This window comes from Glycine max, chromosome 10, assembly GCF_000004515.6.
Source record: "Glycine max cultivar Williams 82 chromosome 10, Glycine_max_v4.0, whole genome shotgun sequence".
Classification (NCBI taxonomy): Eukaryota; Viridiplantae; Streptophyta; class Magnoliopsida; order Fabales; family Fabaceae; genus Glycine; species Glycine max.
The window spans coordinates 46,545,713-46,562,381 of NC_038246.2; the positions used below are offsets into that span (position 1 = coordinate 46,545,713).

The 16,669-nt window shown below is 29.4% G+C and overlaps 1 pseudogene; it reads left to right on the top strand.

Annotated features, from left to right (window-relative positions):
• Window positions 1-12,086: 12,086 nt before the first annotated feature.
• LOC100805005 (lectin ConGF-like) lies at window positions 12,087-13,113 on the top strand (annotated as a pseudogene).
• The last annotated feature ends 3,556 nt before the right edge of the window (window positions 13,114-16,669 follow it).

A 16,669-nucleotide genomic window follows, 5' to 3' on the forward strand; every position in this document is an offset into this window, starting at 1 on the left:
ATAATGTCTGATGACATCATGTTTATATCATGATGATGCCATCTTTAATGATTTTGTAAGGGACCTTCAACCTTGGCAACATAAACTAAGAATAAAACATTTAAAAATGATAGAGAGTAAAATTGATTTTTTTACAGGACTAAAAATGGAAATGTGCCAAACTATAGGGAATAAAATCATATTCAAGCTCATTTTTATGTAGCTTTAGAGCCTTTTGAGGTACAATTTTATAAATTGATGAATGAGAACTTATGCGGGACCTTTTTTTATATGTATAATTGAACACATATATTATGAGATTTACAATAACTTATCTAATTAACTAAATTAGACTCTATTGATTATAAGTAATCTTAAAATAATAAGACAAAATGATGGTAATTGTTCATTGTTTTCGGTCAGTAGTCACCAACAGTTTTCTATGATTTCTTAACTGAGAAAAATAAAATTTGAATTTCATTTTATACGATAAAATAAAAATAAAAATTTATTCCAACACGTCCTTTTTTTGTGGAAGAAAAACTATGTTTTTAAAATTAAAAATAAATTTAAACGGTTTATAACAATTAGATAATTTTTTGTCCAAAATGTGAGAATTTCAACAAAAAACGTAGTTTCATTACTGTTTTACTTTTACAAAATACAAGTATTAGTTGAAAAAATATATTGGAAAATATTTTCTTAAATCAGAAGCTAGTATAAAATGAACGAAAATCTGTATATACTACATAAACTTGGTTCTAATTATTACTATTAACAGATTAAAGTGCACACCATATAGAGTAATGCACGTGCACATGCAATGCATCGGTATAACACGGTAACATTCTTCCTTCGTGGAAATTATCACCCATTAAAGTTTTGAGAGATTTCAACCTTTGTTTCCTTCCTCAAAATTCTCTTGCCCTCCGTTTTTGTCTCAAAGCTTTCATTGCCATTTGCCTTCCCCCAAAATAAGGATCTTTTCTTCTGTCTCCCTCATTTCTCTGTTTCGTTCTCATTTCTCCATAGGCTTTCTCTATCAACCGTGACAACATGGTACGTTCTCTAAAATTATGCACTGTAACTATGCTTCTTGATGTAACAAGATGCACAGGGCAGCTCAAAATTGAATATGAAAATGGCAGGTTACATAGAGCAATATGCAAATCACATCAAACATATTTTTTATTCTTCATGGAGCAGTATTCATTTCTACGTTATAGTAGATATTTGAGATTGCTGTCGCCTACATATTATATAGAATGGCAACATTTTGATAAAATGCATTATATAGTGGCAGAAATGATGTGGTTTCCATGCCTATTATGACTCCATTGGTTGCAATTTGTATTGCATCTACTTTAATTATGAAATTTGCTAAATCTGCTTAGCGATTTTTTCTGATTCTGAGGCTTCGTTTCTATAAAATATTGGAAAGCACATTGATTCATTGGATTAATTGGTGCAGAACTTGAAAGTTTAGGCATACCAAGAATTTTTTATATTACACTTTAGAACTTTTTAAACTTTGGGGGGAAATTCAACTAGTTTGGACCATCCTAGCCAAGCTTTGCTCAACTGAGATATGAGAGATCACCTTTATCTTTTCGACTTGGTGCTTGGAGAGTTGTGGACCGTCCTGATTGAGTAAACATACCACATTCAGAGAGTGGACCTAGGTGGTTCATATTTATAATGAAAGTGGCTCAATTCTTCCCCATTAATCACTTACTTGTGTTATAGGGCACCCTTTTTCCCATCAGTTATTAAAAGAGTGTATTTAAATAAGCCTAAGGTGAAAGATTCAAGGCAAGCAACTTATTCCTAGGCATAGAACTCATCCTCCATACATACTCAAAAGACTTATAAAGTCTGGTTATTATCATCAAATTTGCATATGAACTCATACATACTAATGTATTTTCTTTCGTTTTCCAATAACCTATTTTAGGCCAACGCGGCATCTGGAATGGCTGTTATTGATGAGTGTAAATTAAAGTTCCTGGAGCTAAAGGCAAAGAGGAACTACCGTTTCATTGTGTTTAAGATTGAGAACTATGAAGTGGTAGTGGAGAAACTTGGAAGCCCCGAAGAAACCTATGACGACTTTAGTGCATCTCTGCCTGCCAATGAGTGCCGCTATGCTGTCTTTGATTTTGATTTCACCACAAATGAAAACTGCCAGAAAAGCAAGATTTTCTTCATTGCATGGTAATTTGATATCCCTCAGTTCTTGCACGCATACGTAGTAAATTCATAGTTTTTTCATGTTTGGAGTTTTTCTTTTTTGAAGTTGATCGATCTCTAAAAGAGACTTATTTAATCTTAAAATAAACTAATACAGAAATGCACTTAGATATATGAAGAATGGCAGAAATGCTATTAACATATTGGAGTATAGTGAAGTTAAAATATGGTTATCTTTATCTACGGTTACTACCTCAGGTACACAGTTTATCTTTCATATCATGTATTGCATGACACTGCCATAAAAGAAAGCAAAATAATGGATGGATCATTAACCATATATAAAATAAATGAATGGATTGAATTCAATCTCTTTTTTTTTTTTTTATTTGCCCAGTAGCAAAGCTTAGTAGTAGCCAAGATTGGAAAAAATATATTATATATAATATGTAGCAAATTTTCTGATATGCCTGGAGTTGTTTCCTAATTAAATTGATCTTCTGATATCCATATAGTTTTGATTTATGACTGGATTAATTAACATTACTGAGAAAGGTAACCTTAGTTTACGTGTGTGCTTAAAGATTAAGTTTACAGCTTAAATTATATAAAATACAGTATGTTTATATTATTTAAAAAATTACTTTTTCATTTCTTACGAGATAACTACAGTTTATTCTTCAAAAAAATTTAAATTTAATGAAATATTCTTAGATTTTTTTTATATTCTCATATAAATTTTGTTTTGCCAAAGAAATTAATGTTTCTTGTAATTTTTTCACAAAAAATTATAAATAGATTTTCTAATTTTGTTATACAATGGCAAACAAAGGTGTAAAAGTCGCAAAGAAAGTTATCTGAGGTTGCTGATAAAATAGAAAAAATATTTTAATATCCTAAATACAATCAACTAAGAAGTGATTAATATTTGAATAATATCAACAAATATTTAAAGTTACATATAAAAGATGATATTACCAAAACCATTATGTTTAATATATATATATATATATATATATATATATATATATATGTTAATTTTAATTATTTTGTTCCCTCCAATAAAATCTTTCAAGCTCCGCCACTGGATTTGCCACCCCTATGTATTGCATGGCACTGTCGAATTTGAAAGGATCGCAAAATAACTGTTTGCATACTTTGGTATCATATATTTATCTTTATTTTCTTGTTTCTCATATTCAGGGCTCCTGATACATCAAAGGTGAGAGAGAAGATGGTGTATGCCAGCTCCAAGGACAAATTCAAGAGGGAACTTGATGGCATTCAGGTTGAGTTGCAAGCAACGGATCCTAGTGAGATGAGCTTTGATATCATAAAAGCACGGGCATTATAATAATGTCGTCCAATTATTCAGATTTCACCCTTTTCCCCTACAGCCAGCCTTGGCAGCAGTACTGATTTCATTTGCTTTATATTTTTGTTTATTTATTTAATTTTGTTGGTTTTTTTTTTGTCAACTGGCCTCTACATCTTAAACTAGTAGTTTAATATGATACTAAGGAAAACATACTGCCATGCATAACAACTTAATTATTGTACACATTACATTCTTTGGCTTATAAAGGTACAATTGCATTTCATTGCCAGTCTATCTATTATGACCTTGTGTACGTGTTACTTCCCCACACCTTTTCCCCTTTAAATTTGCAAAGGGTAACTCTTCAGAGACACAATCGTGTAAGTTGATGAATAATAGTTTTAAACATATAATTACCTTATGTTACCTGAAAGTTGAAGTTAAATTTATTATCATGTTGAGCATCACAAATAAAAGGAACTGTTAAAATGGTAGCTGATGAAAAATAATCAGAGTTCGTTAAGCTTTTGCTTATATGCTGAAACAAGATTTGGTATAAAAACATCTTAATGCATATATTTTCGTATCCCAGAGTAAATAAGCAATACAATTTTACTACAACGTACATATTCAACAGAGTAAATAAGAACACGAAATTACTAGTCAAAGTTCATTATTATCGCTATGGTCGATAATGCATGCATCATTGAAGCTCTTGTAAACCTTTGGGCGAGATAGCTAGTCGAAGGACGAACATCAAGGACCTGCAAATTACGTATATAGAGAATGCAAGGGTAAGTAATGTGTTACTTATTTGAAATAAAAGAAAAAGGAAAAAACAGATTAATGTAAAATCTTAATGAAAAAATTTCAATTGCTTACCGCAGTTGCAAATTCTTATATTTAGATTACCATATCATATGATAAGCATGCCTGTTGAAGAAAATGGCACCAAAAACTCCCCAAAATCCGACGGCAAACCCAATTCCGAGGCCCATATGGAACCACGAATAAAATGCAGATGTATCATCATTTTCTCCAATCGGCTTTGTGTTGTGGGGTTTGTAAGAGGAGGTCCACAAAGTTGATTATTACCTATATAGCTAAGATTTGCAAAGCCCTGAAAGTTGTATCCCTAAAGGTCCAAAAAGGATTTCTAAGACGGTTTCCAGAATGGTTTTAAATCGTTTTTAAATTTGTCATCCTAAAAAGTGTTGGCTTTTTATGATAATTTTTAAATTGTTTTAAAATCTGAGTTTTTATATTGGTACTCTTACAATTGATCTTAGAATGTGTTTTTTTTTTAATTTAAAAAATTTGAGAATTTGAAGACGGTTTATAAAAAAACACTTAAAAAATTTGACTTGCTAAGACAGTTTTTTCATAAAATTGATATTTTTTTTAATGTTTATTTTTTTTAATGTCTCTTTAATTGCATGTTGTACATCACCATTATCATTATGCCACAAAAACATAAGCTCACATGCATAAGAAAAAACTATTACTTTAGGTCATAGTAGAAGCTACATTGGTGATAATTAATTTTTTCATTTACACAATGAAATAGATTATCAAAAGCTCATTAACTAGATAATTACCATTGCTCTTATATTAATTATCATTGCTTTTACTTGGTAACGTGTAAAGACAATAACAAGTTTCAACTTGGTGGTTAAGTACTTGTAGGTTTTATTTTTAATTAACTGACTTACATAATTAGGAAAACATGTGATGCCACCTATTCACAAATTAGTTAAATATTTTTTTTAGAAGTGAAAACTTATTTATTATACTTTTGTTGTTTATTGATAATTTAAAAGGATTGAACTCATTCAAAAAGTGAGAAATCATGTCCATATCAAAATCGTTTATACTTTATATTCTACATGTTCCATATCAAAACCTATATTCATTATACATTTAACATCTTTTGAGGGAGAGAAAGAAGGAAAAGAAATGATAGTCAAGGAAATGTGAACCATGCTACCACACTTATCCTCTCAAGCTTATAGTCACAAACTTTAAATTTCACAATTTCTACTTTTCTGTGTTTTGGCCAAGAAATACTAATAAACATGCCTCTCTTGACTTCAATCTTGAGAAAAAAGACCAACTTAACTAACTAGGTTCATTTTTTGAAGATGTTCTGCACTTGAACCAAATGACTCATTGTTGTAAGGTTGATCCTGATGGGAACTCACTATACATACCTTTTGATATCTATGACTAGATGTTGCGGATGCTACTGATTCAGATGTTAGGTGCATACCAACCAGAGTACAACATGTCTTCAATTTTTTTAACCACATCACTCATTGCAGGTCTGTTAACTATTGAATCTTCAACACACTTCATTGCAAGGTCCATAAACTTCTCAAAACGCTCCAATGTTGATCTTGAACAGATGATTGGGTTAATAATTTCGTGAAGACCATACAAGACTTTTGTCTTATCTATTGTACTTCTGACCACTTTCACAATGTATTTCCTTTATTCTATTGGCTTTCTTGCAGTAATCAGCTTCACCATTAGCACTCCAAAGCTATAGACATCCCTCTTTTCAGTCAACTGCTGACTAGTATAATAATCTGGATCCAAGTAGCCCTACATTAACAAAATGAATCTGTTCTCATCAGTCATCACTAAAATTTTGAAAACTAGATTTTGCTTCACACAAATGATGTGTTTTCCTTGCCTTGGTATGTCTTACATGTGAAACAACTTAGATGCTTACATATAATCATGAAAATTCTCAATACAGAAAAAAAAAATAGAATGAAACCTATTTTAAAACTCTGCAAAAGCATGGAATCAATCATTTTCAGTAACCAAAGAGGGAGGGAAGGAGCAAGACAATTCAAACAAACAAATTATCTTAAAATACTATTTAACTCACATATCCAAATATAAAATTACTTGATATAATTGATTAAAATAATAATCAATTATAGATACAATTGGTTATTAAAATAATGTGACTAGGTTAATCCCATGACTTTCGAAGCTAGAAATATCACTCACTGTGAGCACTAGCTTGTTAAATAAGGTTTCCATGATCTTTTAAATCATTAGCTATTAGACATTGATGGAGAAATAAATAAAAATGTTTTTGATAATTTCACAATATCTTTCAACTAGACATTAAAGAATTCACTCACTACGAATGACACAACAACAACTATCATGAACTGCAAGGGGAAATGAAAAACAAGACTTAGATGTCTTTGTTATCATTATTGCATATTTTTTAGTATAGTTTAAATCATAACATTGTAAAAACACACACACCCACTTATATACGGACTCCAATGATTCCAAAGTTACAACAATTGTTTAAGAAATCTACCCGATTTAAGGTAGTTTATGTCCCTCGGAGTTCTTTTGGTGCAATTTCTGCTACAAAGATAGGAACCTTGTACAATCCATAACATACATGATCAATTTATAATAATTCTAACATGTAAGTGTCTAAAATGAAATGTTGTCAATTAAGTAGTACTTGGGTGAGTATAACTACAACCAACCACTTATGAAAAAGCTCCCATTCCATATCCTGTTGCTAGCCCTCCCAATGTCCAAAGGCGTTGGACCCTGTATAAAAGAGAAAAAAAATTATGTTTTGTTATATGCTTGGAGTTAGAGAACAATTTATGGCAAAAACATAGTGCAAGTTTTGGGGTAAGAACCTCGCAAATATGAATAACAAGCCACCTTGCGACACAGAAAACTCTTGGCACTCTCATTGTCTGCATATATTCCAAAATCAACATTTTCTCACCTTGGATACCCCAAATAAAAATAACTAACATGTTAATCACAAAAAACTATCATAATTTCTTTGAACTTACCCATTTACGTCCAATAAAATCATCATTCATGGATTTTCAGTTGGACCAACTAAAAAATCTTTTCAAATTTTTTCCACTAGAATATTGTAGTTAAAAAGCCATTACAAGAAGATGAACTCCTACAGATTTCTTATGTTGTTTGAAATAGGACCATCGAAGTTACAACCAATAATAATTTTGTTGACAGGCGAGAAAGCATATGTTTTGTTAGAATTGTTTTGATTAGAACTAATTCAAATTTGAGTTACTAGTTTAACAATCAATTCTACATTGCAAGGTTGACAACTTATTCAACTCCTCAATGGATTTTGAAAGTGGTCCAGTCATGTCCTTGTTGTAAGATAGATCCCTATAAGAGAAAAATTGATGGTTACTTTAAGCAAAAAAGGAAAAATCAAGAATTAAAAAAGAGATCAACTCATAAAAATTGAATAATGCAAACTGCTAGGCTAAGAATCCCAAATCCAAAGTTAAGACATCTCTTTCTTGAGGTGAAAAGATCTAACTTCCCTAACAGAAAGGCACATAGGCCAATCATATCCTTTTGGTCCATTTAAGAAGGTTTCAGACCAAGCATGTTGGCATCCTAAAAGTGTAAATAAAAATATAAACTCCTGATGAAATTTAACCTAAAATAATATGCAAATTTCCAACTATTTCTTTGTAAATATATATATAAATTCTAAATAATTTTTTACATTAAAACTTTAGAATTCAACCATATATAGAGAATTTTCACAATTTTCAATATAAACCTTGTTTTCATTCCTACTATTTCTTTATGTAGTTGATCAAGTAGATTCTACAAGACTCAACTCCTTTTTTTCTTTTAGGGTTTTGCAAAGATTATACAACTATGGATTCTTCTTCTTAATCCACCACTCATCCAACTATAGGTGTATGTTTATAATTATAAGATCATTTTTAAAAATTTGTTGTCCTTTTTTATAAATTTCTAGATGCATTAATTATTTTTTTCTTACATACCCTTACTTAATTATTCTCTCTCCAAACATTAATGGAAAAAAAACTAAGTGAATAGAGAGATAAGAAAAATGTAATTTTGGAATGTTAGCATAAATAATTGAAATATTTAATGTGATTAACTAAATTAATTACTTTTCTTAAAGACTAATATTAATTGAAAGACGAGAGGAATATTATTTCAAAAAACTTAGGAAAATTGCAACCTAGTGGTTAAATATTTATATATTGTTTTTTTATTAGCTATTGCCATTTCAAACCTTATTTTCACATGAACTATTTGAAAATGAAGATTAGGGTTTTCATGAATGTTGTAGGGATTGAGATTTAGTAAAAAAAAAAAATTGACCTGTTTTTTTAGTATAATTAATTTCATTTTATTTCTTAATTTGTCAAGTTCATTCTTCTAGTGTGGTGTTGGTTGAGTTGGATGCATCTTCTTCATTAGTGTTCGATGTTTTAAAAAAGTGTTGCTTGATATGCCTTTGTGCAATCTTCTGTGGTTTTGTTTGTTGAGTTCTTTCACCACATTTATAGTATATGTCAGTTCATTTTGTCATTATATTTACTAATTCAAATTTACCATACTGATTTAGGTTTAGAATGATTGTTAAATGGATAAAACCAAAATGTTGTTAGAGATCTACTTAGAAATTGTTTGATGAAAGTTGGTGCTTTAATTTTTTAATCTCACAAACAAAGAGACCGCATACGCATGCTTTCCATCACCTGAATTTCCCTCTCCCTCTCTTTCTTTTTTTCTTTTTCGTGACCTTATGCTGTGCCATTTTTCTTCAAATTGTTTAGCCAAATGTGCCACGCGCCTTTAATTAAAATTAAAGTCGGAAAACATTAGGTTTTTTCAACCTTTTTTTGCAGTAATTTTTAGTTTGATTAAGACTTTTTTCATTAACTATATACCTTTAATCAAAGTCATCTTGAATGGAAGCATACCTGAAATCCTTAGAGACATTGCAAGTTGGCCTCCTATTAGGACATTTCTTTGGAAAATATTATGCAAATTATTCCATTTGATAAGTTTTTGCCAGATAAGACAATAATAGATTTTTTTCAACCTTTTTGTTTTAGCAATTTTTAGAGAAATACTTGTAGTTAGTTAGGAGTTAGGACGTATTTGACTAGCAGTTCGGATTAATCAAGGATGGGAATCAACTATATACCCAATTAATGCAATTCAATAAAGAAAGCAACATATATTTGTCCTGTTTGAACTTAAAAAAGTATTTTATTTTCAAATATTTTTTAATATTAATAATATTTTTATTATATTAAAAAAATTTATGGAATTTATTATTATTATTAAGAAAATATGATATATTTAATTTAACAATATTTAATGAGTAATAAAATATGTAAAAGACTTTTTTTACTAACTAATATGTGACCTTTACCTGCAGTTTAAAGTTGTAAGTACAAATTAGTGATTCTTATCTACATCCGTTGCAAACTGTAGGTATCATATGTAATGATAGACAAAACTTATACTAGCAGGCTAATAATCATCATTACAAAATCTCACAAAGTTTTGACACTAATTATCCAAATGCTAATTGCAATTACACATTTACCTATAGATTATTAACTTCTAGTAACAAATTTTATCCGTCCCTAGAAGTAAAATTTCTTTTAGCGTCAGACTTTTCATAGTTTCATATTATCGAGTTCATTAGAGTTTGTCAACTTACAGCTTGTGAATATCCATATCTTTCAATGAATATGCTCAATGGCCCAAGTCCTAAGGCATTTCTGAAACACGACTTCAATTCAACGCATATTTAGTTTTACATTGGATTTTTTAAAATCATGTTGAAATATTGATTTTGAATTAAAAAAAGTTAGGTAGTTTTTTTGTTAGATAATTTTTTTTATAATAAACTCTATTTGTATCTTGCTTTTATAATAAAAATATCTAAAATATAAATTATATTATTTTAAAATTAATTTGAACCAAAATCAATTTAATTTAAAATTAATTTTATGAACTTTAATTTCTTCCAAACCCACATTGAATCCCTCTACCACACAGATAATGGTTTTACTTGAATTCCATCATGGTTTGCTAAGTCGAAGAGCCTTGTCCATGCAGTTGAATCTTCAGTTAAATAAACTAACATTATATATAAAACTTTCATTCTGTGGAAAAAGAATGGTCATCAATTACGCCCCGGTTATGGTATCTGAAATTCTGAATCCTAGAAATAACCAAATTAGTGGTTCGCTGTCAAAAAAGTATTGGCCGGCCCTATAATAAACTTAAAACACAAACCAATCAAAATCAATATCTAACTAACCAGACCAAGTTATTAGCACAGTTCTGGCACACTCCAAAGTCCTAATAGTGTACTTGCACGAGGAGACGGACCACTACTATAAATACTTGAAGTTGAAGGTTTAATTTGCAAAGACTTTGCATGCAGAAATAAAACCTAACGTTGTACGGTTGTAGTACAACACCGAAGCTATATCTATGCCTATTTGCAACGCAAATCTTCGTCTAGCCACAAACCCATTTTCCTGGTCTTGTAAATATGGGACAAAATTTTAACATCAATACCATAAGTATTTTCTATATTCTTAACTAATAAATGACAATGTCATTGAAGTACAACATTAATTTTGATTGGAAAATAATTATAAGAAAAGTATTTATAGTACTGCATCTAAGTATTGTTTATATGATTATGTATCATTTAATTTAGATGATGTTTAGAAAAGTTTATGCAGAATGTATTTAATCGTATGAAAAATACAATATAATTCTTATATTATAAACTTTTTCTTAATTTACTTTATAACATTTCAATCAGTTTTATGGTCCTAAATATTTATAGCCTAGCGAGTTCTCATACATACACCAGTAGAAATTCTTGAGTTTCATGCAAAAAATGTCATACAAATTTAATTTCGTGACAAGTTTAGACTTGGGTGTGCATATAATAAATATTACTAGTTAGTATTTTATATAATATGTATTATATATATTAATAAATAATTTATAATTTTAATAATATTTTAACTTAAATAAATATTATTATATTTATTATTATAATAAAATATTAATATTTAAAATTTCTAGAGTCGTGTTTTATTAGAAAATAAAAAAAATATTTGTAGAATTTCCCTGCAGATTTACTTATATTTTTTTCTATAGTATTTTTTGTGGGTTTAAAGTACATAGGAAAACTACCCACGAATTTAAAATCTGCAAAAATATTACCTGTGAATTTTTCTGCATATTTAAACTCCAAGGAAAAATTACCTGCAAATTTTTCTGCAGATTTTAAATTCATCAGAAAATTACCTATGGATGTAAAATCTATAGCACTGTTTACCATAAAAATCTGAAGAAATGTTTCCAAAAACATCTCAATTTTTTACAGCATGACCGTTGGAACAAAAATTATTATATATATTTGTTGTAGAAAAATTTCGCAGAAAACTAATTATCTGTGCCAGAATTATCTGAGAAATGAGAATCAAAATCCCCAAGAGACTTGTTTCTATAGAATTTAAAATAAATTTTGCAGGAAAGTCTTATATAAAAATTATGTAAGAAATAAAAAAAAAAAGCTATAATGATGTATGTACTTGGCAGAAGACCACATAATTTGGCATCCTTAGTTTAAAATAAATAGGGAAAGGTTTTGCATGGACTTTGCATCAAGAACCCTACGTGTTACTCAATCAATTCAACATCATACCATACCATGGCTATCTGGAACACGAGTCATGTTTTAACCAACAAACCCATTTTCCTAATTCCTCTACTTGTCTTTGTAACCATGTTGTTCATGTTACCAAACAAAGTGAACTCAGCACATTCAGTCTCTTTCACCTTCAACAAGCTTGGTGGTGACCAAAAGGATCTAATCTTCCAAGGTGATGCCACTTCTAATAACAATGTCTTACAACTCACAAAGTTAGATAATAAAGGAAACCCAGTGAGTGGCAGTGTGGGCAGAGTCTTATACTCTGCCCCATTGCGCCTTTATGAAAGCTCCACGGTTGTTTCAAGCTTTGAAACCACCTTTACCTTTGCCATCTCAGCAATTGACACTACTCCAGCTGCTGGAATTTCCTTCTTCATTGCATGATTCTACAATCCCTCCACATTCTGGTGGGAGGCTCCTTGGACTCTTTCCTGACTCAAATGCTCTCAAAAACTCTTCTTCCTCTAATAATGAAACCGCTATTGATTTCAAAGCTTCATCAGACAAAGTTGTTGCTGTTGAATTTGACACATACCATAATTGGGATAGTTGGGATCCATATTATAAACACATTGGAATCGATGTCAACTCTATTAGGTCCAAGGCAACTGCTCAGCGGAATTGGCAAAATGGGAAAATTGCCACTGCACATATCAGCTATAACTCTGCCTCTAAAAGACTAACTGTTGTTGCTTTTTATCCTGCTACTAAAGCTGTGACTCTTTCTCATGACATTGAACTCAATAAAGTGCTTCCTGAATGGGTTAGAGTTGGAATCTCTGCTTCAACTGGAGCACATAAACAAAAAAATACCATTCTCTCATGGTCTTTCACTTCAAGCTTGAAGAACAATGGGGTCCAGAAGAAAGAAGACATGTATATTGCAAGCGTTGCGTGATCATCTACGTGCATGGATCAATGGCCTTCCATCTTCTAATCATGTGCATCAGTCTCATGTAATGTATGTTGTGTTAACAAAACAAGGACAAGTACGGAGTACTAGTCCATTGTTGTTTTCTTTCTTCTTTTTTTTCTTACAATAGCAACAATAAGGTCAAGACTCTATCTGAGATCTTGTGTATGGTACTTAAAAATCTCATCACTAGGCCAACCCTAGTGGTATGTACTAGTCCAATGTTTATGCATGCGTGTTATTTTACTTTTAAAAGTATATAATATTATTAAAAGAATGGAGTTTGCTTCTGTACCCAAGTTAATATAGAGAAATTATTAAGTAGTCTTCAACTATCATGTGTCTATGGTCTCAAGAATTTCTATTTGAGGCATAAACATGCTGAAGAGGGGAGCTGAAGCCATTCACGAGTGAGGGTGCTTTTGCTTTTAGTGTAATGAATAATGATCCCAAAGTTAAAAGATCATTAAGTATAATAGAATAACAGTATAGTACAAGCAATATAATCAGAACCAAAGAAAAACAATATATGCTGATAATGGCCAATGGGGAATAAAGTTTCATATCAGCACCAAAGGAACTATAGGAAGAAAGAAGAAGAAAACGTTGATTGTGGATAGCACTAGGCAAATGAAAAAGCCAATTGTGTGGGAAATGCACAGTTCCCACTCACGACAAAAACATATATATATGACTAATTAGCGTTACATTTAAACTGATGTTAGTGTAATCCAATAGTTTTCCTTGGGTTAGGATTTTGATGTAACATTTAACAAATATTAACCTTTTTGAAATTTCTATGGATACCTTCATTTCATTGGATTTGTACACTCAAAAGTTCCAACCCAAGAAGTTAACTTGAGAAATATTTTTGTATAATATATGGCTTTCTTCACCACTGCCAAAGTTGAGCATGATCTGTTTCCTAACTTTCTTCTTTTTCACAAACCCCCACTTGTTCTACTGCCTAAGGTTCTATTCGTGTGTCTCTCTCTGTTTTTGTTCTTTGACCGGGTGAAGTGTTCTATTTCGTTTTAGGCATATAAAGTATACGTTTGAATTAAAGTTTGCAAATTTAAGTTGGTAAAAAATACTATAAATCTTACTTTTTTAAAATTAACTTTTCTTGTAAAATTTTACTCTTAAAACATATATTTGAGGTAATAAATTCCAAACTGATTTTACTCTTGAACACTTGAAATATTCTCACTGAAAATCCAAAGAAATAGAATATGTATACGGATGGATATTTTGCAGCAGTAATATAGTTATAAAAAAAATTATAACATATATCTCGTAACAGTATATGAAATCAATTTTGTCAAGAAATGCAAAGAAACAGAATTAAAAAAAATGATCGATTATAAGTTTATATTAAATTTGAATATTCACTCTTGAATATAAAAAATAAGTCTATAATCTTTTATTACTAAATTGTTTTGTTTCTCTTACCTTATGCCACATTTTTATACTTGCATAATTTTTAAAAATATTATTATTTAAGTTTAATTGATCGTAATTTGAATTTTTAAAATTTAAATTGTGACATACTGTATTTAATTAATGAATATCAAGTTAACATTTTATAATAAGTAAGATCTTCAGTTTAATTTTTTTATAAAAAACTTTATTTAATTTCTCCGTACCATGATTGTCCATGAATATTTCAGACACGAAAGAGATTTTTTTAGGTTACGAATGAGATTGCTTCTTATGGAGAATTAAGAACCTTATTGTCTAAACCAAAACCAAAACCAAAATTATAGAGGTTATGTGTCTAATTCAAATAATTTATTTTTTTATAATTTCTTTCTTCTTTCTAAATATACATGATTATATTATAAAAGGTGTCTTAGAAAAAAAATACATTAGTAAAATTAAATTATGCTAACTTTCTGAATTAATACGTGAATTATTTTTTTATTAATTATATTTTAGTCCAAACTGACTATTAGAATATGTTGATAAATATGTTGCTAACACTGTATATAGTATTATTACCTCATGCCTATATATAAGTATTGATGTTTAAGGATAATAGACATATGCTAAAAAATATTTAATGAATGTAAAATATTATTATATTTGAACTGAAATGTGCTTATTTAATATCTCATTAGTGTTACCTCATGCACACGAATACTTAACTTGTCATTTTCAAAGTCATTAGGTCTAATGAATTAATACTCTCCATTTGTGAAATGCAGAGTCATTCAGTGTAATTTAACAATGATGTGATTTTTTTTTTATCATTGATATAAAATATTTATCAATCTTATTAATCATTAATTTTTATAAAAAAAAATCTGACTTTTACATTTGAATTGTGTATTCCACCTTCACTCGTAAAAATAAGATGAATTGTGTATTCCACCTTCACTAGTAAAAATAAGATCTAATTAGTTTATTCTATTTATTTTAAGATAATTATAATTATTATTATAACAGTAGTTCTTAAATAAAGGGTATAATTAAAAATAATAATTAACTTTGAATTTCTAAAATGACCAATTTATAAGAAAGAGTTAGTACAATGATAGTAATTTTATCTCTTAATTTTTATTTTAAATTTGAATTGAATTTAAAAAGACAAGAAATTTGTTAGTTTTGGACATAAAATAGTGGACAATCATATTTGCAATGTTTCATTAAAAAAAATCATTCTATAACATTACTGTATTGGATTCAATTGGCACAGGAAACTAGCACATATACATTTTATCATCATTCTCCAACTTCTGACAACGTGAGTGGAGATATTCAAAGCCTTTCTTAGTCCTTACATTAAATTATGGTTATGATGTGTACTAAGTTCAACTGTTACATTGCATTTCATGTAGGGTAGGGAAAAAGCTTCTATTTCGACATCTTTTTTTAAAAGAGATTCATAATTGAATTTTTTTATATTTTAAAAATGGCCTTTTCCGACGGTTGACCTAGGGCGGATAACTTTTTTTTTTTTTTCACAAAACCTAGCGGACAACTGTAACTTCTTCGAATTACTGTATTTGAATCCCACTATTATGATGTTTCAAACTTTCCATCCTCCATACATAGCAGATAGTTTAGTTGGAATTCTCTCTGGCAGTCTACTTACATTGTTGTAATTGCTTTACCATCTTAATCTGTCATTTTTTTTTTCTTCAACCAATTCTTAATAAATGGAGGACAGGATTTTTTTTTTTGGAAGCTCTAAATGGTTTACTACAATGAATGAAATGTGTTTTGTAGAAAGAGATGTTTTTTAGAACATAGACCGGAAAAAATCTTGTTTGAATGAATACGATGATTGGAATAAATTCTCTTAATTTAGAGAACATGGATTAAGAAACATTATTTAATATACTCTACTAAGTATTTTTAATTACTTAAAAAATGTTAGACGATTTTTTTTGTTTTCAATGTAATAAAACATTTTTATTAAATAATTTTTATTTGTGTTTTTTTAACAAGTATCCTAAGATCATGCATTAACGTTGTGAGAATAAGTTTCATTTTTTTTATGGGTAATGCTCTTTGTTTGTTTGTTTTCTCAAAAAAGTTTTTATAAAGTAGTCTTTTATATATATATATATATATATATATATATATATATATATATATATACTAAAGACTTATCCATTCAATCTAATGGACTTAAGAATTGTATCATCTTTCCCTTTCCAAAGTTTCTGTGATAACAAGACAAAATAGTGCGGTGAATGCA